The sequence below is a fragment of the Pelobates fuscus genome, chromosome 4 (genome assembly GCF_036172605.1).
Source record: "Pelobates fuscus isolate aPelFus1 chromosome 4, aPelFus1.pri, whole genome shotgun sequence".
Taxonomy (NCBI): Eukaryota; Metazoa; Chordata; class Amphibia; order Anura; family Pelobatidae; genus Pelobates; species Pelobates fuscus.
This window is the reverse complement of record NC_086320.1, coordinates 219076029-219102504: the sequence shown is the minus strand read 5'-3', so window position 1 is coordinate 219102504 and position 26476 is coordinate 219076029. Positions and strand designations below refer to the sequence as shown.

The following is a 26476-nucleotide window of genomic DNA, read 5'->3' as shown; positions in this document are numbered from 1 at the left end:
GTCCATGAAACAAGGCAACACAATGTCTTGGGCCGGCCCTGATCATCAAGTATTTAAAATTGTCCATAACTTGTTTGTCTTTTTAAATCTGTAGGAAGAGTTTATTTTAGAAAAATATTATAAAATATTTTTAACTAACCTTTGTGGGACTAATGGAACACAGCATCACCAAAAAGGAAAACAATATGCATTTCCTGTTTCCTGTATAGTGGAAAACTGGTCAGTCAAAAATATATGTTTGACTGACATCACAAATGAAATATCACATCAATATCAATCATCACGTCACATGATGATTCCCATAAACTTACCACACAACTTGCTTAGATGAAAATGTTTTTTAGTATTGTTGTAGATCCAGTTTCCTGAAGATAATGATCACACCCAGTATATATAGATTTATTTATATATCTTCAAGTCTGGGAATTAAGAGGGGGACATAAATATATTTGTAAAATAAAGAATATATTTGCAAATAACAAACTGAATCAAGAGCAATATAAAAACTCAGTTCTCCTGAAAATAAAATGTGGAATTTTGAGGAGGTTTGGTTTAGTCAACAATGATGGCATGCAATAATGGTGATGAAATCTAACTATAAAACAAGTGGTGACTGGAAACATGATGTGTAAGACACTATACTTGAGTACGTATTAGAATGTTAGGCACTGGTTTAAAAAAGGATATTACAAACATATGTCAAGGAACATTTAGCTGTTTAGGTGCCTCGCCCACCCTTCTGTGGAGTTGAAAGGTCCGTTTTCTTATCGTTTTTTCACTTCCTACACCAGTCTTACCATGGTTGACCTACTTCCATGGATGAGAATATCAATATGGATGATCTCAGCCAATCCAAGAAAGCATTGTGAGGCTATTGCACGAGTCGAAAAATGGTGCGCTACACCAATTAGCATCTCCTTGCTGAGATGTATTGAATCAATGCCTTTCTATGTGCAGCACTGAGATAGGAGGCACCTCTAGTGACCATGTGAGTGACTGCCACTGGAGGTGTTACTAGGTAGCAATGTAAACACTGCCATTTCTCTGAAAATGTAGCATTAACATTGCACAACGTGCAGGCTATAGACACCAGAACAACTAAATTAAGTTGTAGTGGTTCGGATGACTATATTTTCCTTTTAGGGAGATATACATTTTAGAGCTAACCTGTTGTTTACTTTAAAAAGGTATCTCAGATGGGTTATGATAGCATTATTCAAGCATATCAGGCCCAATATCAATGCTCCATGGTAACCTGCTCATTAACAGGAATATACAGAGGACAATAGGTCATAAATTGAGATGAGAAAAAAAAAAGGAGATTTTGTCTAAAGAAGATGAAACGATTATTTAGAATAAGATTAATACAAAAATACAGAATAACAAGAATAATAAAACAAAACAAATTAAAACAGGGTTGATTTTTTACTAAAACAAGAATATTTTGTGAAAGCATTGTAGCAACTTGCAATTCTAATGAAAATGTTGGAGTGTAGCAGAATTTCTATCTTGTCTATTCTTCTATCATATTTCCTTATCACAAATGTGGAAATTACTTATTTAGTTTTTCAACTGTAGAACCAGATGTGTGAAGGTGAACTATGCAACATCACATGTACAAAGATAAATAGTTGAAAGCTGGAAAATGAATTTGCTTTTATGCAACCATGTATTGTAATGGTATAAATACCATGTAAAATCCAAATGTGAGTAATTTAATTTTAGGATGCACATTCTTATATTTAAAAACGATGTGAAGATAGATAATTATAAGTTATGATGATGATAATGATGATGATATCTAGAAGTAATAACATTTAGTTAAATCTATCGAGAGGAATGATAAAAAAATGTCTACTAGTACAATTAATTATTAGAGTATATAAAAGGAAGCAAATAATTGGTTTGATTCAAAGGTTAGTATGTACCGATATATATATCTATAAAAAAATGTTCTGTCCTACCAATGTAGGATAGTGGATTTATTCTCTATCTACTTGCATGATACAGCCATACCACACCTAGATCACAGGGAGAGGTAATGTGTGACTGCTTCCTCAAATTGTTTCACATTTAACAAGTGCTTTCACAGAGCTGAAGTCAGTGTGATAAACTGCTGCTTTTTCACCAGAAAGAATGTTTGCTTACTATTTCATCATCTCCCAGAGGCGCAGAAAAAGGAAAATAAGCACATCGGTTGTCATTATGACAGGATGAAAATGGAGCCATCATATTTCAATAACACAATACAATGAGCAGCCCCATCGAGTGATGAATTATGGACTCTCTCGTTCATACTTTACTATAAGTTAATATTATCTCCCCAGGATAATTAGAGTGAAGTTCAATTACTGACCCTGAATTACAGTGTGGGCCGCACCGCAGGTTTTGACACAGAATTTTAGACATTTATCTTTTCACCTAACGTACTAAATCTGCATCACGGCAGAGATTAATCTTTTTGGGCTTCCACTAACTCTAGCTATTTTTCTTGCGTGGATTGGCTGGTCTCTAGAGAACCTTTCAGCAGAATATAAGTCTATCACATTGTTCATATGCCAATGTCTTTCTTCATCAAGTTGAAATTTGGTGTATTTTTATTTTACATTTTAATTTGTATTTAATATGGTTTATATCACACAACCACAAACTGCTCAGTGAGATAATGATGTCTCGAGAAAATGAAATCATTCAGATACTAGAAAATTCAATTTGTTATGCACATTGGCGGATGAAGTGCAATAGTTAAAGATGTAATGTGTACCTATTAAACATATTCACAATGCCTGCATGTGATTTTTAATTCATTGTTTGAAAGACTATAAAAAAATAAGAAAATGTATTTGGAATACTAATAAATCATGGATTTCCCTTTCTGAAATATATGTTGCTTTTTCTAACACATTTATTCCATGTGTGAACTTGTTGATTTCATTTAAGTGCCAAATAAAAATTGCAATAAAAAATAATAAATAATAATGCCGCTAGCCAGTATTTTATATTTGTGTACGGGATTATGAAAAGGGGCGTACATTCCAAGTAGGTTTAGTTTTAACAAATAATAGTCGGATGAGGTGTGCCGAAACCGACGAGAGGCTAGGCCTGTAAAAAAGAGGGCCCGCCTGGTTATAATGATATGTGAAGAGGGTGTGGTGGGAGGGGAACTTCCGGAATCGACGAAGACAGGTGAGTAGGGGTTTGCTGGGTTTATATATGCCTAAATCCCTCCCACAACTTCAGGCATACGCCTTCTATTTGTGTACGGGATTATGAAAAGGGGCGTACATTCCAAGTAGGTTTAGTTTTAACAAATAATAGTCGGTTGAGGTGTGCCGAAACCGACGAGAGGCTAGGCCTGTAAAAAAGAGGCCAAAAAGTAAGTAACGTTTATATATTTATTAACATCACAACAATAAACATTATTTAGACATACTGTGAAAAGCGAGTCTGATCTCTTTCTCTGGGTTTGGAATGTACCGGTTATACACTGCAGATTTCCAGCGTCCCATTTTCTTTATTATATGTGATGGGACATGATTACTTGAAGCCGTGGTGGCTGCTCCGATTCGAAACGAGTGTCCTGAGAAGGAGTTTGGGTTGAGGCCAAGTCTAAGTAACAATGAACGTATGTATAGCATGAAATGTTTTGTCGTGAGTGGTTTTCCTTGTAGGGACAAAAGCGGCAGTTCTGGATTCCTAATCTGCTGACTTAACAGGTTATCTAGCACTTGGACTGGGCAACATTTAGACCCTGTAGGGAAATACTTAACCTCCACGGGGGGGGGGCTGTTTGATTTGTTTTTGTACGGGGAATAACTAATATATAATGATCATTTATTTTGGACAAATTTTTCTGTTTAAGGCAAGTGTCTGTGTCTGTTATTTTTTCTACTGAAAACTCTTTGGGCCGTAGGAATCCGAAAAAAGCCAAATAAGCTGCGGATTTAATTATCAGATTAGTAGGGCAATCAAAAGGACCTTTATCTAAGAGCTCAGAGATTTTCTCAAAGATGTTACTATCAATTGGGAGTCTCTCAAGGGTTTTATGGTTATTTAGTCTCTGGATACCTTTAAGAATGTTTTTAATTGGGTATGTGGACAAGAAAGGGGTCTTATCGGGATAGATAGTAAGCATGAAGTGTTGTATACCTGTTAAGTATAGTTTGATGGTGTTGTAAGCAAGCTTTAATGAGATGTGGCAAAAAGTTGAAAATGCAACCATAGTTTCTACTGAAAATCGATTTATTATGTTAAAGTTGCGTACAAAATTATTAAACATTTCAAATGCCCTATTGTACGCTTTTTTTGTGTTTGCCGATAACCCGACCTGTGCTAGAATTCTACCCTGGGCCAATAATTGATCTAAAGCATGATTAGATCTGCGAACTGTGGGGGAGTTTTGGGTTGCTTGTTCGCAGTAGGGTGAAGGCGGAAAAATTCCTGAAAATTGAAACGTGATAATGCGTCAGCAGCGTTATTGAACATTCCTGGAACATGTATACAACAAATGTAAAACTGCCAGTTTGCTGCTAACCAAGTGAGCCTTCTTACTAACTTCATGATAGACAGGGACTGAGACCGGCCTTTGTTAATTATATTGCAGGCTGCTATGTTATCCGAAAAACACTTAACCGCTTTACCCCTCCAATTTTCGCCCCAAATGTGTGCTGCTGCTACTATGGGAAAGATTTCGAATAACGCTGAGGTTTTGTCGAAGTTATCCAGTGTGTTAGTCTCAGGCGGCCAACTGTCATATACCCATTCGTCCCCAAATATTGCTGCGTACCCGACTGAAGCTGCAGCATCTGTCCAGATAACTGGAGAATCGTCGGAGATGGGAGGAATGAACAATGACCTACCATTCCACGAGGACAAGAATAGTTTCCACATTTCTAGGTCAGCCCTTGCTGAATTGTCTAAACTGATCTTTGTGTCGTCATCAGGGAGGCCATGTAGTAGCGAGAGTAATCTGGAGATAAAAGATCTGCCTTGCGGGATAACTCTCATGGCAAAGTTAAGAGAGCCCAAGAGAGACTGTAATTCTTTCCTGGTGCAAGACCCGAGGTTGGTGCAGGAGTGAATGCAATCTAAAATCCTATCCACCTTGATTTGAGGGAGGCTAGTTTGCATGGATACAGAATTGATCGTGATCCCTAAAAAGGTGATTTCTGTATCGGGACCCTCAGTCTTATTTGCGGCTATGGGAACACCAAGTTCCTCAAATATGGAGAGTGCCCTATGTAGGCTGAGCGGTGTGCAGTAGTGAGGTTCTATATACAGAAAATCGTCGAGGTAGTGGATTACTACTGGGCATCTGGACTCGTTGAGTAACAGCCAATTCAGGGTCTCTGCAAACAAGTCGAAAAGTTTCGGGCTACTTTTTGAGCCAAATGTCAGCCTGGTAGCAAAATAATATTCCCCTTGCCATTTGACCCCGTGTAGGTGCCAGAGCGACTGCTTAATAGGTAGCAGCTTAAAAGCATTCGAGATATCCGTTTTGCTCAACCGAGGTTGACAATGGCTTGAATGGCATCGTCTATCTTGGCGTACTGCAGTGAGAAGTCTTCAGATGGAATAAGGGAATTTAAACTTGGGGAGGTGGAAGAGTGCGGTGCAGAGAAGTCAATTATTAACCTCTTTTTGTCGTTGAATTTACCCGTGGCTATACCTAAAGGACTTGTTCTCCAGGACGTGAAAGGTGGTGTGGTGAAGGACCTATCATGAAACCATTTTCCACCTCTTTGTCGAGGAGATGTTTTAGACTGGCTGGGTCGGATATTGCCGACTGCAGGTTGGGGCATTCTAGTGTGCCTGAAGGGAGTGCCACAAAACCTGTGTGAAAGCCTTTGGTGAAACCGGAGATGAGAAAGTCCGCTAATTGAGAAGAAGGATGTGCAGTCAGGTAGCGTTGCAAATTTGGTACATTTATTGGAGTAATTGCCTTTTTCGGAAACAGTTTGTTCGGGCACATCGTTTTTGCATGTGCCCTGAAACAGACAGAACAAACGTGGAGCAATCTACATGCGCTATAACTACATCCCCCTTCATTAAAGTTATTACAAACCTGCGTTTTCCCGAGAAACACTATGGGTCTGCCTAATTTGTCCTTCATTTCCCTTTGACTAGAATAGTCTGGGTTAGCGAAACTAGTAGATGGACTAACTGCGGTACTAGGACAAAAGTTCGAAGTATGAGAAGCTGAAGCGCATATTGCACATGCTGGTGTCCTAAGCCCGGCGAAATGCCTACAAAATAATTCAGTGTCCAACTGACTCCAATCAGTGGGAGTGTTGAACTGTGCCAGGGATGCGGCTGATCTGGCTGAAAAGGACTTGTGGTAGTCGTAGAATGCATAACCACCGTACTTGTAGGCTAGGTCCACCAGCTTGTGCAAATATAAGTCCAGCTCTTCCCTACGGTGCGGGAAAGCGGAGCAAATTACGTCTCGATATAATCCAAAGGCTAATACGAACTCGGGAATATTAAGTTTTTTATTAAGCCTAGGGTCCCTGGCTTTCATCACTAATGATATATCTTGAAAGGTGTAAGCCCTGTTCTTGATAACATCCTGTGATGCGATGAGGAGGGAAGCTAAGTTAACATCCTTCCCTTCTATTATGTCCCGTCTAAGGTTTTGTGGGATTAAATGAACAGGATTAATGATATTAGACTTTTTTACAGGAGTATTAGTGGAGTTACCTCCTAAGTCGGACTCTGGTTGTACCAGAGGAACCTGAACTTCCGTAACGCCGGACCGACCAGAGGCTTCCAGGGTATCTAGCCTGGTACTAATGCCGGCTACAGAGGAGACCAAAGAGGACATCATGCTCCGCAGTTCAGCTAAACTATTCTGTATAGAACCGTCAGAACTAGGGCCTGGTGAATCCTCCGCAATTTGGGCGTTAAGCAAACGGAAGAGTTCAGCTTTCCTGGCTGTAGCCGGGAAGGGAATATTCCTCCTATTCAGCTCGGCCGTAATCTTTGGAATAGTCCAGGATCTGTAGCTGGATGAGGCACTAGGTTGTCTTGGCTGGGAGCTAGATCTGGACGGAGTGCTTGCGACTGATTGTTCATCGTCTGGAACCGAGGCTGTTGACATGCTACGGCATGAGAGGAAACTTAGAGTTAAATTTTTTATTTATTTTTTTTATGCGTGTGTGTGTGTGCTGGTTGACTAGCTAGTGCCACCGTGGCGAAGCAATTAAACTAGGTTGGTAACTGGTGAGGCCCCGCTAAGTGCCAAGTGGCTTGAGAGGCTCTATCTATGAGTTGGCGCGAGGGGATTTGAGGCCACTGAGCGTTGTGGCGGGGTGTTGGCCTCTCGGTGAGAAGTAATCATAAGACAGACTGGGGGTGACTGGTGAGGCCCTCTCTATACAAAATGCGAGGCGGCTAACTATGATTTGGCCCGAGGGACATAGTACCTCCGAGATGAGGATGGGAGTTGGCCTCGCGGGACCACTAACCTAGGCGAAGAAGCCAGGGGAAGATTACCGCTATTGGGCTCCTAACACCCTAGCAACCAGCAACGACTAACTGGACGGGAGAATAGCGGCGACTGAACGTGCTCGTATTGTAATATTATTAGACTTACCTGAACGATGAATTAGTGACAGGATTAACTTAAGATGACCTAGAGAGTAATTTACACTGTCGGCTTGTACTGCTGACGTCCCGATTGCAGAAAAAACGGACACAGGTGATGTTAGATAAAATAGAAAAGAAACAAGCCAATTTTAGTTTATGAAAATTTTTTTACCGACTCCTATTAGTAATGAGCAAGGTAGGAAGGAATAACGTAGTGTAGGAAGGGAAATATTACTAACCAAACCGTAACTTGTAATACAGCTTTAATTGAAGAACGTATCCTGGAAGAATTACCCCTGTAATTTTTAAAACAAAGCATACAGAGAAGACCCATGAATTTAGCAAACAATAAAAAAAAAAAAAATAATTTAGCAAGTAAATGAAAATATACACATACTAGGTTTAACCCATTTGTATATACCATAACAACTGCTAGTGGAATTCAAGATAAGGTAAAGTGTAGAATTTAATGTTAACCCAAACTATTGCCAATCTGTCAGCATAACTCGCTACACCAGACTATAATACCTTCCTGTTATGCAGAAACGTTCATGTACTTGAATTGGTTGTAAATTAGAAATGTCATATGTGTTTAAAAGCATGCCACTCTAAGGAAAAATAACTAGTTTAGTAATACCCACACAGACTGAAAATTACGAGAAATCGAGCTAAGAATAGCGTTATGGAGGATAAGTGATTGTACTGTAGTCATCAGATGCGTTGTTTGAACGGCGTTTCTTTGAAACGTGAGTAAGTGAAATTATGAGCTGTTTAAGTTTAGCCGAATGCGAATGCATAAATGACATTAATTAATTATCTAACGAAGTGTAACTTACGGTTGTCGGGTGACTTTACTGATGCCAGCGTTCTCGTGGAAACTGTGCTGACCGGCGGGCTGTGCGGACGTCGCGGACAAATGACGTCAGAGGGTCTGTGAAGCGGAATGAAGGCGAACTTCCGGAATCGACGAAGACAGGTGAGTAGGGGTTTGCTGGGTTTATATATGCCTAAATCCCTCCCACAACTTCAGGCATACGCCTTCTATATATATATATATATATATATATATATAGATAAGTTGCATTAACAACGAAACAGCTGTCCATGAGTGGACTTGCTCCTCTTCCTGAGTTATGTTTCAAAGCTGTTGTATACAGCAAACACAGACTTAAAGGAATCCATGTATAAAGTGGAATGAATTTGCATATGCCTACCCAGAATCCCTTGCAGTAGTGAGAGCACTGTTAAAGTGAGATTTCTGTGGGAAAAGCAAGTCTTGTGGCTTGACCGGTCGGTGTGTGTATTTGTGTTTACCAATGTATTAACTATATATATATATATATATATATATATATATATATATATATATATATATATATATATATATAGACATTGTGGTGGTAGACAAGAACCGAAAGACTGTAGTTGTGGTGGATGTGGCAATACCCAGTGACTATAACATCAGGAAGAAGGAACATGAGAAGGTGGACAAATACCAAGGACTGAAAGAAGAACTAGAAAGGATGTGGAAAGTGAAGGCAGTAGTAGTCCCAGTTCTAGGAAGAGCACACAGGGCTGTAACTCCCAAGTTAGGAGAGTGACTTCAACAGATTCCAGGTGGGAGATCTGAGATCGCTGTCTAGAAGAGTGCAGTTTTAGGAACAGCTAAGATACTGCGCAGATACAAGGAAGGGATTCTGGTGGTCCAGTCAGAGCCTCTGCTCTCATTCCAGAATTTAGTTCTGGACTCATGGTTTCAGAGTGTGTCTGTAGTAACCCAATGCTCTGAACAGCACACAAGGTCTGTTTGGGTGGGGGGGGGGGGGGGTGCCCACTCAGGACTCTAGCCCAGGTCAGCCACCCCCTCCCAACTCTCCTGGCTATTGACTATGCATATTTCATATGAAATTAATTTGACTGTTTTTTAATTTGTCTTAGCATTATCTTCTTTTTCACATGCGTTTTCTTAACTTTTTATTTGACTCTTTTTATTTAACTAACTTGTAACCTGCAACTTATACAACTCTCAGCCTGAAAATCTCAGCCAAATCTCCTAATGATAAAAAACTACCAACACTTCATATTTCCTAAGCCCTCTTATTCCCAGGAATATTTCTGTCATGTGTCATTAAGGGGTTAAATGCATCGCCAATCGAGCAGTGCAAAAATGATGCTTGACATTTGAAATGCGCCACTTTCACAACATTGGACAAACAGTAAAAATCAGCAGGGATTTTTACTTTTTTCCTTAGCGGTATATAATTGTGACATGGCTTAGAGAAAAAAGACAAAAAAAGACAACAAGTATCAGGATGACTGTAATATAAAAATATAATGTTTTTTCCAGACTGATAATTATTAGATGAATGATACATAAACGTTCAACCTCAAAATACAAAAAAAAATGCATTTTTTAACCTCAAGTGTGAATCTTTCTTAAAAACAACTATAATTTATCAGTCTGCAAGTTCCACACAAATGGAATGAAAATCTCTGAATTCCAAATTTTTACAAAAAATAAATAAAAATGTGATAACCTGTACCTTCTCAAAGAAAGGAATTCCACCCAGGCAAAACTCTCTGAATCCACAGCAAAGTTTCTGTAATTCTTAAATGGAAAAAGTGAATATTTGCATTTCAGATGCCAAGGCCCCCATAAAGTGTAAACATATATTTTTACCAACCACCGGTCTCCAATAAAATCATTATTTTTTAATTAAATACAAAACAGAGTACTTTGACAAAATATTCACAGGGCATACTGGTTATATAACAGATCAGCTCCACTAATAAAAACCCAGGCTCTGGTGTCCACATTTCCATCTAAGAATATATATTTTCCTAAATTTTGAGATAATTATCCAGCCATGTCCAAACAAAAGAGGATATTTGGATGCATTCTGATTTATGAAAAGAAGTGGAAATCTGATTTATATTTTAATTTTAAAATTGCTGAGTAGATATTGTGTGGGTTCTTGACTCAAAAGTTGTCATATTGCTAGTTATTCCCTGTTTTGAAATACAACACTCTTCAAACGTCTGTATTTATTGTAAGTTTTTATAGTGGTCGTTAGAATGCTTGCTTCTTTCATGTGATGAGTAATTGCTTCCAAGTGATTCTGCTGTAAATATTTCTGTATTAAATATTAAAAACCAAAGCTTGTGACAGATGTGGGTATGTTTTCTAAGGAAAATACTGAAGTATAGTATATTAAACACAGACCATGCTTAATTAAGATGTGTATAAGAACAATAACTGTTTGCAAATAGAAATCAGTATAGTCACACTAGAGCAGTGGCGTACATACCATAGTCGCAGGGGTCGCAGTTGCGACCGGGCCCGTCACTCCAGGGGGGTACAGCCACTTCACTTGTAGGGGCCCAGGCCACCTGAGGGCCCCGCGAGCCTAGGCCCCTTACAAGCACACAGATCCCGGCAGAGGTGAAAGCAGAAAGCCTCTGCACACCACCGGACCACCAGGGAATATGCTCCCTGGATGCTGGTAAGACACAGGGAGGGGGAGATATATTCAATCATTTTTTTTTTTTTTTTTTAAATTACATTAACAGAGTCAGGTACACGGTAATCAGTCAGACGGGCAAACTAGACAAGAAAGGGTTAAAGATAAATACAGAGTCAGATACAAAGCCAAGGTCAATATCAGAATCGACATAATAGATCAAGGAACGCACTAAAGGGTACTGAAACAGAAACCATGATAGGGCAAAGTGGATAGGGCTAGAGAAGTTTAAATATACTTAACTAACATTTGATTGGCCCACGTCATGCCCACGCCCCCAAAACATGCGGATGTTGGGGTGTCGGAATGACGGGCCAATGGGAGCCTAAATCTACTTTTGGCTCCAACTACCCCTTTAAGAGCGTGCTTGTGATGCACGCCGCGCTCTTAGTGCCAGATATGCCGCGTTACCGCTCATTGCGGTCAGTTTACGCGGCCCGCTCAGAAGATTGAGCCGCACGCGGCTTGTGTGGAAGCAGGACTGCACGAGCTGAGGACCCCGGCCGGCCCATGGATAAGGTAAGTACCGCCACAGTACCCCACCTGAAGACACACCCACTGGGCGGGAAGGACCAGGTTGGCAGGAAAGTAGGAATGGAATTGGGCACCTGTTCTAAATAAGGATATCATGGCACTGGAAAGAGTGCAGAGACGAGCTACAAAATTGATAAAAGGAATGGAACATTTTAGTTATGAAGAAAGATTAAAAAAATTAAATCTCTTCAGTTTGGAAAAACGGCGCCTGAGAGGGGATATGATAACATTATACAAATATATTCGGGGCCAGTACAAACCATTATCTGTAAATCTATTCATAAACAGGGCTATACATAGGACGCGAGGTCACACATTTAGGCTTGAAGAAAGGAGATTTCATCTAAGGCAAAGAAAAGGTTTTTTTACAGTAAGAGCAATAAGGAAATGGAATTCATTGCCTGAAGAGGAGGTTTGGTCAGAGTCTATACAGATGTTTAAACTGCAATTGGATAAATACTTACAAAAACATAACGTACAGGGATATAATTTCTAATTAGTGGGGTAATAGCTGCTTGATCCAAGGAGACATCTGACTGCTATTTTGGGGTCAAGAAGGAATTTTTTTTTCTAGTTTGTTGCAAAATTGGACGCGCTTCAGACTGGGTTTTTTGCCTTCTTTTGGATCAACAGCAAAAGCATATATGAGGAAGGCTGAACTTGATGGACACAAGTCTCTTTTCAGCTATGTAACTATGTAACTATGTAACTATGTAACCATGAATGAAGGCGAGGGGCATGAACATCAGCCGCAAAAAACCCAACTGCATTCCTCCGGCCATAGCCTTTCCAAGGTACCAAGTATTGGAGATGACCCCTAAGGAGTTGTGAGTCAAGCACAGCAGCCACCTTATACTCCTCCTGGTGCTCATTAGAGACAGGAGGAGGGGGAGAAACAGGCCTGGTGAACCAGTTACAAAGAAGAGGCTTGAACAAGGAGGTGTGGAACACATTGGGTATGTAAATGTTCTTTGGAAGGTCCAAGGCAGAAGAAATAGGATTAACTTTATGCAAGATGCGGAAAGGACTGATATAGCGGGGAGCCAATTTTATAGAAGAAACTAGAAGACGGATATTATGAGTTGAAAGCCAATACTTTTCCCCCACAACATAGGAGGGAGCTGCCCAACGATGCCTATCAACCTGTACCTTTTGATGAACAGCAGAATCCGCCAAGGAACGCTGAACCTGTTCCCAAGTTTTACACAAACCAGTCAAATGTTCGTCCAGAACCGGCATACCCCGCAAAGAGAATGCAGATGAGAGAACAACAGGATGCCGGCCATAAACAACGTAAAAAGGACTGTTACCAGAAGACTTGTGAGCAGCGTTATTACGAGCAAATTCAGCCCAAGAGAGCAGGTCAGCCCAATAATTTTGATGGTGGGACACAAAACAGCAAAAATATTACTCTAGGGACTAATTGGCACATTCAGCAGCTCCATTAGACTGGGGGTGGTAGGCAGAGGAAAAGGATAGAGAAATACCCATCTCTGAACAAAAGGCTCTCAAGAACCGGGAAATTAACTGACTACCCCTATTGGACACATCAGGTATGCCATGTAATCTAAATACATCCCTGGTGAATATAGCAGCCAAATCTTTTGAAGAAAGCTATTTGACATGTGACACAAAATGAGCCATCTTAGTAAATCTATCAACGACCATTAGGATGACCGTTTTACCATTGGAAGCAGGAAGTTCAACACTAAAATCCATATGACAAAAAGAAACATTTACCAGTATATACACCTCCCCAATGTGTTCACAGCAAAAATTTTGTAATATTACCAATATAGGACCAATATGGGACTGGACTGTAATGCAAACAGCGTGGAACTGGACTTGGGTATAAACTACAATAGAAAAACAATAAAAAACAACAACATAGTGTAAACTGTATAATAAAAAATGTATAGTAGGTAAGTATGTGACTCTCACTCACATTCTCCAGAGCCGTACCAGGCTCTGTAAAACAGGCTCAGGGGTGCCAGTACTGGCTAACGATCCAGGTGATCCAGATAGATGCGACTCCAGAATTTGGATGCAAAATATATTTATTGTATAAAATTATTTTAAAAAGGTATAGGCACTAATGGGCACTATGGGGGTGGAACCCAAAACAGACAATAGTGTATATAGCAAAATTGGAGTTCCACTTACCCCTATCTTTTAGCAGCCCAGAGTGTCAAAAATACACATAAAATAACAAATATAAATATGCAGAAGATTGAAGCAGACGCGTTTCGGCTAACAGCCTTCCTCCAGTGCTTGTCTTCATGTTCTGTTGGGTCTTCTTTTATAAGTCCTATCTGTCCCGTTCACCTGGATTCAATTTCGTACCGGCGTCGCGTCACTTCCGGTTTCGCGGGTGACGTCACTTCCGGTTTTTCGGCCGGCTGGAACGCACGCTGAAACGCGGCGTTCAGGATGTTGGTTGCTCTTAATTGTTATGATTGAGTCCCCATAGCAACCTTAACCTCCATATTTGCAGGATATCATAACAAAATAAGAAAAATTAAAATTAAAACTATGATCTATAAATGGCTTACACATTGCAGATATTATATTAGCTGACATCAATCTCTTTATGTTTAAAAGTAGAGCAATGTATTCTTAGAAGAACTATTTAATTACATACATTGAACAATGCTATGTGTGACCTCAGAGACTTTACATTTAGATAGCAATTAAACAGAAAGCCAGTATAGCCTTCTAAACCTGGTAATTCAAATAGAAAAAAATAAATAAATTCTAAAAAATATATAAAAAATATGTATGTATGAATTTTATAAAAAAATGTATAAACTCAAAATCTAAATTTAACCCCTTTGGGGATAGGGTATTAACATCAAAAATCCACTTGCCCTCTATCTTCGCTAGCTCTTTGACATTGTTATCACCCCTCCAATTTTTAAATTTCTTGAAGATGACAGTATATGACAGTAATGAAGAATCACCGCCTACAAACTCCTACATTTGATAGAGATGATGAAGAATTTATAGATATCTGGAATTCAGCACTTGAATCTTTCTCTGTAAGAATGATGAAAATTTGCATCCAGCAGAGAAAAAGAAATTTACTAAAATTAGATACTGAAATAAATGAAATAAAAGAAAAATTACAACCATTAAAAGGTTGTGAGGAAGTAGAGAAATCGTTGGAAACAATAAAGGATTGTGTTGAAAAGGTTGAGCAAGAAACTGTGGTTATTAAAAAGAGAAAATTTCTGAGGGATAAGAGCGACTATGCACTTAAAAAAGTCCGCTCTTTCTCAAAGAAATTTCAACCACAAAGTAGATCTCGCTCTAGGGATAGGATGGTACACTTTCAGAGGAAGGAATCCCCACAATCATATATTTCAGCTAACAAATATCCTGTAAGAAGACAGAATGTGATAAAACACAAACAATTTCGTGACCAATATACACCAAATAAAAGACCCTACCAAGACAAGAATAGACCATACCAAAGGAGACAGGGTTCCCAATATGGGACAGATTATAACTATACGAAGTTTACACACCAAAATAGATTCAGAGTATTATCTGAAAATTCCCCAGGAGAGACAAGAAACCCTACATCATCACCTTTTTTGGGGCAGGGCCCATTGAGGAGGGAGATGACGGGCTTTCCCCAAAAAAGGAGAAATCAGGAAATCGGAGAGGGAATAGAGCAGGAAGAATCTTGGAGAGAAAGGAAAAGGGGGAGGATACTAAATCAATAGGTATTTTTAACCTAACGGATATGATTCTTACAAAACCACAAATTGAAGTTTTAAGAAAGGGATTTAAATTTGTTCCATCAGAATTTAATAAGCCATTTGACACATTTATTGATTTAAATAAATTTACTCGGAAAATGTGTATCAAATTATTTTTTGACAAAATATCCCCTCCAGAGCCCCTAGAAGGCCTCCAAGAGTTCCATCATACCCAGCTCAAGAAGACATCCACATTTTTTCCCAGGCACCTGATAAATGGGGGGATGAAGGTATTTGAGCGTCTAGTGATGGACGATGTGAGGAATCTAAATAATAATAGTAAGAGGAATTATAAAAGGGATAATTTGGATTTTCTTCAAAGGAAAGCGCTAAAGGAACTCCAGACAAATAAAGAAATAATCATAAAACCCGCTGATAAAGGGGGTGGGGTGGTTATACAAAGGAGAGACCAATATGTGAAGGAAATCTACAGACAATTGGATGATCTAAGCACATATAAAGAACTAAAAAGTGACCCCATAGGACAGATAAAAAAGGAGTACGCATCTCTCTTGGGCAGGGGTAAGGTACTGGGAATCCTAAATAGGGATGAGTTCCAATACTTGGACTCTACCATAGGTAGGACCCCGGTATTTTACACCCTGCCAAAGATACATAAAAGTGAGGACAATCCGCCTGGCAGGCCCATAGTGTCAGGGGTGGGGTCACTTCTGAGCAACTTGTCAGAATATATAGACAAGCAATTACAAGCAATTATTTACGTGACTCTATGTCACTGTTGGACTCCCTGAAAAAGATCAAATGGGATAGCAATATGCTATTGGTGACTTGTGACGTTTCAAGTCTGTATACGAGTATACCACACTTGTCTGGCTGCGAAGCAGTCGAGTATTTCCTTAAAAATCATAGCGAATTGAAAGAATTGCAGGTGAACTTTATCCTACATGGAATTAGACTTATCCTCTGCAATAATTATTTTTGGTTTGATCACAAGTTTTTTTTGCAGCTTAAGGGGACGGCGATGGGGACCAGGTTCGCGCCCAGCTACGCCAATTTATTTATGGCGCATTGGGAGAACCCGTTCCTAATGGAGGAAGGTAGCTGGGCGCGTAACCTGGTCCTTTATCGTCGTTTTATAGACGACATCTTTTTTATTTGGCGCGGTGATGCAGAATCACTGCGGCCATTCTTAGAATTCTTGAACCTTCAACATCCAGACATTAAATTGACAAGCGAGTACAGTACATCTAATATCAACTTCCTAGACTTAAATATCTATGTGGACAATGAAGCCATTAAAACCAAGACTTTCTTTAAGAAGGTCGACGTAAATGGGTACATAGAAATGTCCAGCTGTCACTATGAATCCTGGCTACGAAGTATCCCTAAGGGCCAGTTCCTTAGGCTGTTCAGGAATTGTAGTGATGCTGAAGTGTTTGAGGAACAGGCAGTCTGCCTGAGAGACAGGTTTGTAGAGAAGAAATATGACGCCAAGGAATTGGATAGTTGTATTAATTCTATTAAAAAGATGGACCGAAATAAGACTCTGAAGAAAAAGATGCCTAGTGAGGGGAGGAAGGGTGCAGACCAAGTACCAATTATTTTAAATTATAGTGAAGATGCCAAGCAAATTAAGCATATTATCAACAAACATTGGCGGATCCTAAAATCAGATCCGAATCTGAAGGAAATTATTGGTGACAAGCCACGTATTATCTATAGAGGGGCAAAAAACTTAAAGCAACATCTAACTACAAGCTTCATTAGGGACAAAGGGGAAGGAAAAAACCTCTTTGGACTGGAAAAGGGTTTTTATCCATGCAAGTCCTGCTCAGCTTGTAAGAAAACAATATTTAGCAAACAAAAACAGACAGAATTCACTTCCCACTCTACTAATCGAATATTTAAAATCCATCAGGTTTTAACATGTAACTCCACTAATGTCATATACCTCCTCTGGTGCCCATGTGGTCTGCAATACATTGGGATGACTACCAGAGCATTTAAAACCAGGGTTGCGGAACATGTGGGCAATATCCAGAGGGGGTATATGAAACATAGTGTATCAGCACACTTCACTGAGAAACATGGCGGTGATTCTTCATTACTGTCATATACTGTCATCTTCAAGAAATTTAAAAATTGGAGGGGTGATAACAATGTCAAAGAGCTAGCGAAGATAGAGGGCAAGTGGATTTTTGATGTTAATACCCTATCCCCAAAGGGGTTAAATTTAGATTTTGAGTTTATACATTTTTTATAAAATTCATACTTACATATTTTTTATATATTTTTTAGAATTTATTTATTTTTTTCTATTTGAATTACCAGGTTTAGAAGGCTATACTGTCTTTCTGTTTAATTGCTATCTAAATGTAAAGTCTCTGAGGTCACACATAGCATTGTTCAATGTATGTAATTAAATAGTTCTTCTAAGAATACATTGCTCTACTTTTAAACATAAAGAGATTGATGTCAGCTAATATAATATCTGCAATGTGTAAGCCATTTATAGATCATAGTTTTAATTTTCATTTTTCTTATTTTGTTATGATATCCTGCAAATATGGAGGTTAAGGTTGCTATGGGGACTCAATCATAACAATTAAGAGCAACCAACATCCTGAACGCCGCGTTTCAGCGTGCGTTCCAGCCGGCCGAAAAACCGGAAGTGACGTCACCCGCGAAACCGGAAGTGACGCGACGCCGGTACGAAATTGAATCCAGGTGAACGGGACAGATAGGACTTATAAAAGAAGACCCAACAGAACATGAAGACAAGCACTGGAGGAAGGCTGTTAGCCGAAACGCGTCTGCTTCAATCTTCTGCATATTTATATTTGTTATTTTATGTGTATTTTTGACACTCTGGGCTGCTAAAAGATAGGGGTAAGTGGAACTCCAATTTTGCTATATACACTATTGTCTGTTTTGGGTTCCACCCCCATAGTGCCCATTAGTGCCTATACCTTTTTAAAATAATTTTATACAATAAATATATTTTGCATCCAAATTCTGGAGTCGCATCTATCTGGATCACCTGGATCGTTAGCCAGTACTGGCACCCCTGAGCCTGTTTTACAGAGCCTGGTACGGCTCTGGAGAATGTGAGTGAGAGTCACATACTTACCTACTATACATTTTTTATTATACAGTTTACACTATGTTGTTGTTTTTTATTGTTTTTCTATTGTAGTTTATACCCAAGTCCAGTTCCACGCTGTTTGCATTACAGTCCAGTCCCATATTGGTCCTATATTGGTAATATTACAAAATATTAAATACAAAATTTTTGCTGTGAACACATTGGGGAGGTGTATATACTGGTAAATGTTTCTTTTTGTCCTATGTAAATTTGGTGCATTGGGGAAGCACTAGGTTACCGGTTACACCATTTATTGTATATCTTATATACAGAACTGTCAAAATTTTAGTGAAGCGCCTACGCACTATTTTCTGTTTGTTATTACTAAAATCCATATACAGATTAGACCAAGGTCTTTCGGGTATAGGTAAAAACCCACAAGGAACCCTATGGGAGGACTTCATACTGGTACAAGTGACACATGCTTGTACATAATCAGTGATGTCCATGCGCATAGAGGGCCACTAAAAGTTCTGTGAAACTGCAATTAAAGTTTTAGAGATACCAGGATGCCCAGCTGTCTTGGTATCACGATAGAGTGACATTATGTCTTGTCTTTCAGTAAGAGCAACATATAACTTATCAGCAGGTTTCTCACTTGGTGCCTTGTTTTGTTTGTATTACCTGTAGGATAGACAATGAAATAGAGAGAATCGTAGTAGCGATTATCCTGTCAGGCAGTATGGCAGGAATATCATCAAATTCCTGTTTATCAGTAGTTTTAAACTGCCTAGACAGGACATCTGCTTTGGTGTTGCGGTCACCAGGTAATGACATAATTGAAGCATTATAAAAACAGAGACCACCTCGCCTTTCTAGAAGAAACCTCGCTTCAATATGAAAGATTCTAATGATCTGTTAAAATGGTAACAGGATCCTTTGAACCCTCCAGGAGATGCCTCCACTCCTTGAGTGCTATAATGATTGCAAGTAGTTCCCTGTTGCCGTTATCATTATTATTTCAGCCTTAGACATTTGTTTGGAATAAAATCCACAAGGATGCAATGGTTTGTCAGGGGACTCTCTTTGGGACAGGACTGCTCCCACTCCCACCTCTGAGGCATCAACCTCTACTACAAAAGGCAAGGAAGGGATAGGATGCTAAAGAATAGGAGCAGAAGCAAATGAAAGGCATCAAGCTTTTCAGGGTAGCCCAGGCATGTGTATTAACATCCTTTTTTGTCATTCTGGTAATGGGTGCAAAATTAGAGGAAAAACCTTTTATGAAACGTCTATAATAATTAGCAAAGCCAATAAATTGCTGGATGGCTTTCAAACCATGTGGTAAGAGCCAGTCTATAACTGCAGAAAGCTTTTTGGGGATCTATACGAAAGACTTTAGTAGAAACTAGATGGCCCAGGAATTGCACTTCAGCTTGGTCAAATAGACACTTCTTGAGTTTACAGTAGAGGCTGCTAACAAGAAGAGTCTTCAAAACCTGTTTGACATGCATATGATGAGTACATAGATCAGGTGAATATATCAATATGTCGTCCAGGTAGACTATTGCAAACATGTGTATGTACTCCCTTAAGACATCATTGATAAAATCCTGAAACACTGCTGGGGCATTAAAGGGCATCACGGTGTACTCATAGTGACCACTCCTGGTGTTAAAGGCAGTCTCAGTAATACCTACTAGATTGTGGGCACCCCGTAGATCCAGTTTAGTAAAAGCTGTAGCCTGTTTAAGTCTATCAAACAATTCTGTTAGGAATGGGATAGGCATTTTTGATTGTGATCTTATTATGTCAATACACAATCTTAAACCACCTTCCTTCTTAGATACAAAAAAAGAAGCCTGCCCAAGATGGAGGATCTCCTGATAAACCCTTTCTGTAATGATTCCTTGATGTACTCATCCATAACAAGCTTCTCTTGGGGAGACAAAGGGTATAGAACCAGGTAGATCATCGATCATACAATCATACAGTGTATGGGGTGGTAACTTCTCATCTTCTCTTTTGTAAAATACCGATCTTAAAGACATGTACTGAGGAGGTATAACAGTAGACAAAGGAGAAGAATTCAAGGGAGTGACTTTGGTGATACGAGACTCATGAGATTTGGTACTCCATGGTTCTTCTTGACCTGACTCCCAATTAAAAGTAGGATTGTGTAAAAGCAACCAAGGATACCCTAATACAATTTGGGAATAAGGAGAAGAAATGATCTGGAACTGAATCGTTTCTTTATGCAACAACCCAGTAGACATATGTAGGCGTTTTGTTTGGTGAGTAATCACCGGGGAACATAATGGTCTACCATCTATGGCCTCACCAGCCAAGGGTGTGTCCTTCTCCCTTAAGGCTATCTTGCATGATTTTACAATTTCCATGTGGTCACTAGCAATTATAAATAACTAGCACAGGACTATGTTCCTATTCCTGTTTAAAGGGTTGCTCCAAGCATCAGGATTATGGGTAGATGTATGGGTTGGATTATGAATAGGTTTATGGGTTGAATGTAGTGTAGGATTAAGGGTTGGATTAAGGGCTGGATTACGAGCAGGATTATGGGTTGGATTATTGGTTGGATTATGAACACATAGGAAAAGTGCCAAAAAGGCCGGGTCACATATGCGTCGCATCTCAGAGGAGCCTTAGTCCTTAATGGGTTAAGCTAGATTTACAAACTAGTGATGTAGAGATGGTGAAATTCAAGGAAGAGTTGCACATTTGTTTAAAATTGTTTGAATTTTGGATATACGTTTTAAGACATGGTAAAATGGTACTCAGACTGAATACATTATTTCAGTGATAAATGAATATACATAATTTATATTTCATGTTTTCTTAAATATCTATGAAATATCTATGAAATTAAAGTTGGAGATTCTGGAATAGGAGGGTATCATTTTTGTAATGAAAAAAACAAACACATACCTGGTCAGTAAAAGTGTAGATCAATAATTTAATACATGCTTTAAAGATGCAGTAGTGTCATGTTGTGCTTTAATAGTAGTGACAGTTTTATTTCTGTCTGTAATAAATTATAGCACAGTTATTTGAGGACAATAACCCAGAAAATATGCACCATTATATTAGATGTACAGTTATAAAATTATATATCAACTTAAAGCAGGTATATACATAACCGGTTGCAGTACTGTGTTATTATATTTATTCCATCCAAAACCCTGAATTAAAAACACAGATATCTGAATTTATGAGTTATATGTATATGTTTTGTTTGGAATGTGAGCCAAGTATCCAGAATATACATAATATCTTGCAAATGAGGCCACAACCCCGTGCATGAACAACCAGTTAGTAACATGGAAAGAGTCCATCTGTACTTCATGTCCTGTCTATGCACCCTTTTTTCTTGTTGCCTTCAATACTCTTTCTTTCTGTTCATTTTCTTGTCTTACTTTATCTGTGTCAATAGTCTGTTGTCTACATTCAGATCGGCAAAACTACACCAGTAAGATCATTCCTGAATCAGAATATAGAAAATAGCTAGCCCTATCGCCTGATTCAGGTATGATCTTACTGCTGTAGTTTTGCAGATTTGTACCAGATAAACAGTAAGGGAAATAAAAAAAATGCACAAAACTATTCAGGAAATATATAATTTGTGGAAATAATAATAAGAAGAAATAGCAAAGAAAAGTTAATACAAGACCGTTATTGCTTAAGGTTCAGTGCCATATCCTTTTTATTTATTAATTAAGATAATACTATATTTATTGCAACTACTAATTATTATACAACTTGAACTGATACACACTTGGCATAACTGTGGCACTTCAACTTCACCTCAAAGCTCCATTGTTTATTTAAAGAGAAAAAAAGTCACCAACAGTGTTTCCCACTCATGGAAAACTACCAGTAACTTGTTTGTAGTGATTATTGGCTGTGCATGCATTGAAATACAGGCTGACGGAACATTGGACAACTCGTGAAAGTATTACGATTCTTAGTCCAAGCACCCAATCACCATGAGCCCTTGAGTTGTTCTAAATTGCATATTGTTCATTTTTCATTGACTCAAGAGGCTGAATTTAGTGATTTACCCCCTAAGAATTATTTATGATAAAATAGAAGCAGAGAATTCTCTTACAGAAAACAAAATCACATAAACAGTATAATTTCTTTCTTAAGGGCATTATAGAACATTTGAAAATTCAATTTCATCTTTCCACTAAATAAAACTACTAAATGCACTGTTAATTATAAAACTAATTTTAAGTTTCTGACCATATTTTGATCATATTATAGTTCCAATTATATAGGAAATTTTTTTAATAAAAGGGATATTATTGCATTTTATATCATAATTCATAATTTTAGATTTAAGAAAATGTAAAAGTCAATATTTGTGCCATTTTTAGCATTTATTCACTACACCTATTTTACAAGTAATTACATAGATTGTAAGCTTGTTTAAGCAGGACCTTCTTTACCTCTAGCATCTGTTACATTCTGTATGTAAATTACTTGTTGTCAAATATCCCCATTTTATAACTGCAATTGCATAAGTGCTGCAGACTATGCTTGTGCTATATAAATGTTAATCATAATAATGTAATAAGTATTTCAAGAGAGAGTAAAAATGTGAATGCTCATAATACCAAATACTTTTGAAAAAGTATAGTTAAAAAAATAAATAAATAAAAAAAAAGCATTATTTTCTGTGGTTGTTGGATATGATTTCAATGTATTTATTACTTTATTCACTTGTGCCCATTACCTACCGTGGAAGTTTAACAATGATATCAATGCACAAATGCCTCTGTTGAATGGGTGTTGTGGTTAACTATAACAATATGTTTGCTTCCACATAGCTATTTGGGAGTTCTTAAATGGCCACAGACCATGTGTTTTTTGGGAGTCCCAAGGTGGTCGTAGATGTCCGCAACCTATATTTAGATGAATTCTTATATATGGTGCTATACAATCCCAACTACACTAACTAGCAAAGTTACTGAAACTAAAGAACAAAGCACACAGATTTAGAATTGTAATTGATTTTGGCAGTTATACAGGCAGTTAGCCCTTAAATATAACAATCACTCAGAAAATGGCAAAGATAATGTTTAATAAACAGATGTTAAAAATGTTTAACAAATGAAAATAAACATTACATCTAAACACATGCAAGTGATAAGTTTATTAAGGTTTAAAAATATGAGAATTGATACGTTTTAAAACTTATCCATCTCACAATATCTTACAGCGATGGTGCTAGAACACACGAGGAACAGGCTTCCTGCATCTTTAATGTGGATCTTTCTCTTCCAAGATACCACTATCGCTGCAGGCTAAACCCTGCGATTAAATAACCCACTGCACGGCCAATAATTTGTTCTACACCCATTTTACTCCTATTCTCTACCCATTCCCAGCTTAAAACATGCTTTTCAAAACAAGTTAAACTGTTTTTTTTTTTTTTTTGGGGGGGGGGGGAGGGGGTTGTTCAGTTTTTATTTGCCATGCTTACAGATAGAACTTGTTGATACCACTTTCCAGGACTGTAAGAGCAATTCATTTGCTAAAACTATCCAGGGAATCTTTGCTAAATGGTGAAACTCAGAGGCTATAACTGAGGGGGTTATGGGCAAAACAGCACAAAAAGCATTAAAAAATGTTACTCATATTTCATGTCCATAACAATGGGTTAACAAAGTCCAACAGACAATCCTAAATGTAAACATACTTGGTCAAATGAATCCCTTGGATATTGATCTGAAGATACAAAGACCAGCACTATTTTGTGAAACAATGGACTCAACAATATGCCAGTTTATCAAAGGTTTAAGAACAATTGGATGCTACATCAAGCTAAACTTGCAATCAATAAACTTGCTATTCTGTACTTTTTATTGCCAACGATAAACAACATATCTTTCTCGTACAAAGGCTTACAAGATGGAAAGAACTCATTAGTACCGCATTTCTTAATAATAAATAAAATCCCCTTGGTTTAGAAGGTATTTTTGCACATTGAAGAGCACAGTTCATAAAAAGCACAACTGAGATTCACTGTTTACTGTGCATTTCAGTTGCACCAATTAAATTTAGAAATAACAAAATATAGCAAAATTAGTTTAAATGAATTGTAATATAGTATTGCAATATATTATTAATTATAACCTATAATCTAATCATAGATTATGGAAATATACAATAGGGTACAGACACAAACCCGGTTACAGACAGTCACACACACAGTTATATGCACACACACACACACACACACGTTTAGACAGATACACACAGTTACAACCCATAAAGAATATGTTTAGTTGGTTTGTGATTTGTGTGCATTTTGGTTCAGAGTTAAGGAACTCGACTGATTAACCCATATACAGATGAATTGCATTTTGGATAAAAAATTAATCTACAAGTCTAATATTTGGGAAAACATAGCTGATCTGGTGAAACAATCTCAATTTAGCCTCAATTTACCATTCAGATTTCAAATTACTACAGTACAAAGTTTAGTATAAACCTGTGTTTACTTTATTGCATTAGTCCTGTATCCCAAGGTGCAAGGGAGACAACTATAATACTGTGAAGAATCTAATGGGGGTGTTATGTGGAACTTATTTTTTGTATATCATATTACAAATGAGGAATGTACCACTGAACTTATAATTGTTCGAGAATGGTTAATCAAGCAAATGCCTTTTTATAATTTGAAACTTGGTGAAAAGTAATGAGGCATTATACTCTCTCTTTCTCTCTCCCTCTAAAAAAAAAATAATAATAATAAAAAAAAATATATATATATATATATATATATATATATATATATATATATATATATATATATATATATATTTATATATATATATTGACTTTGCTTTCCACAAAGATTTTGTGTGTGTGTGTGTATTACATATAAACACAAAATCTGTATAAATTGTCTTCCAAGTACTTTTACTTGATAATGTGTTAAAAATTACTTTAAACAAATCACAGATGTTATCATTTTATATTATATTTTGGGTAATAATTTTGTTGCTAAACCTTAATAACTACTAGTATGTTTCACCAAATCAAAGATATGTTTTGTCATGATCAATTACCAACATACATTGCAGAAATGTTTTGTTGAAACAAATGAGAATATACTTGCTTTATTCTGTTGTAGTAACTGTCTCGCACTGTCAGATTTCAGAAAATTTAATTCACTTTTATGAAACATATGTTAAAAAGTTGTACACTTCCAATAATTATGCTAACATATCCACTTTTATGCAAAGCTAACTAGATATTGTCACATTAAAATAGCAAATTCAATTCACTCCTTATGAAACACATGTTTAAAAAATAAAAAAAGGCACCCTTTAATTATTTCAAGAGTGCTCCAAAAGACTCACTGGCCTGTTGGATATTGCATTTGTTTAAAACTCAATCATGCAAAATGAAGACTCGATTTGAAAAATTTTAATAAAGATAACCAGCCTATCATTATATCATTTGAATGCTAATCGCCCCTTTCATTCTGTAGAGAAGGAAGAGATAGTGTCATCGTTGCTGGAGGCTCTTTATTTTGCAATAAAAACATTTACATTCTAATGATTTTATTAAAGCTCAGTAGCTGTCACCAGCCCCAGATGACTCCCTGGCAAACTGTATCAGTTATCAACACATATTGCCTTTATCAAAACCACCCAGTGGTGAGCCAGGGTCTGCCACAATGAGATGTCTATAGCTCGGAGAGCTGGTATTTAATCATTTCTTCTCCGGTATTGTTCTGCTTACAGTGCATAAATAAGTACTTCAAAATAACCCCAGAGTGCTACTGACAATGAAACAAAGTATCGCTTCTATTTATCTTTCTTGAATTCTTCAGAAACGTTTTTTTTTTTTCCTTTGCCGTTGCTGCAGGCATTCTTTTTATTCACTATAACCTATCATTCAGCGGCTTTGAATTTCTCCAAGATGAGCAGTAGGACTCACAGATAGAGTCTTTTTTCCAATCAAAGAGGCGGGTGTTATTTGCTCTGGGA

The 26476-nt window shown here is 37.8% G+C and overlaps 1 long non-coding RNA gene across 1 annotated transcript in view; it reads right to left on the bottom strand.

Annotated features, from left to right (window-relative positions):
- The window catches only part of LOC134607975 (uncharacterized), a 911454-nt gene that overhangs the window by 854457 nt on the left and 30521 nt on the right, over nucleotides 1–26476 (bottom strand). The window lies entirely within an intron of this gene.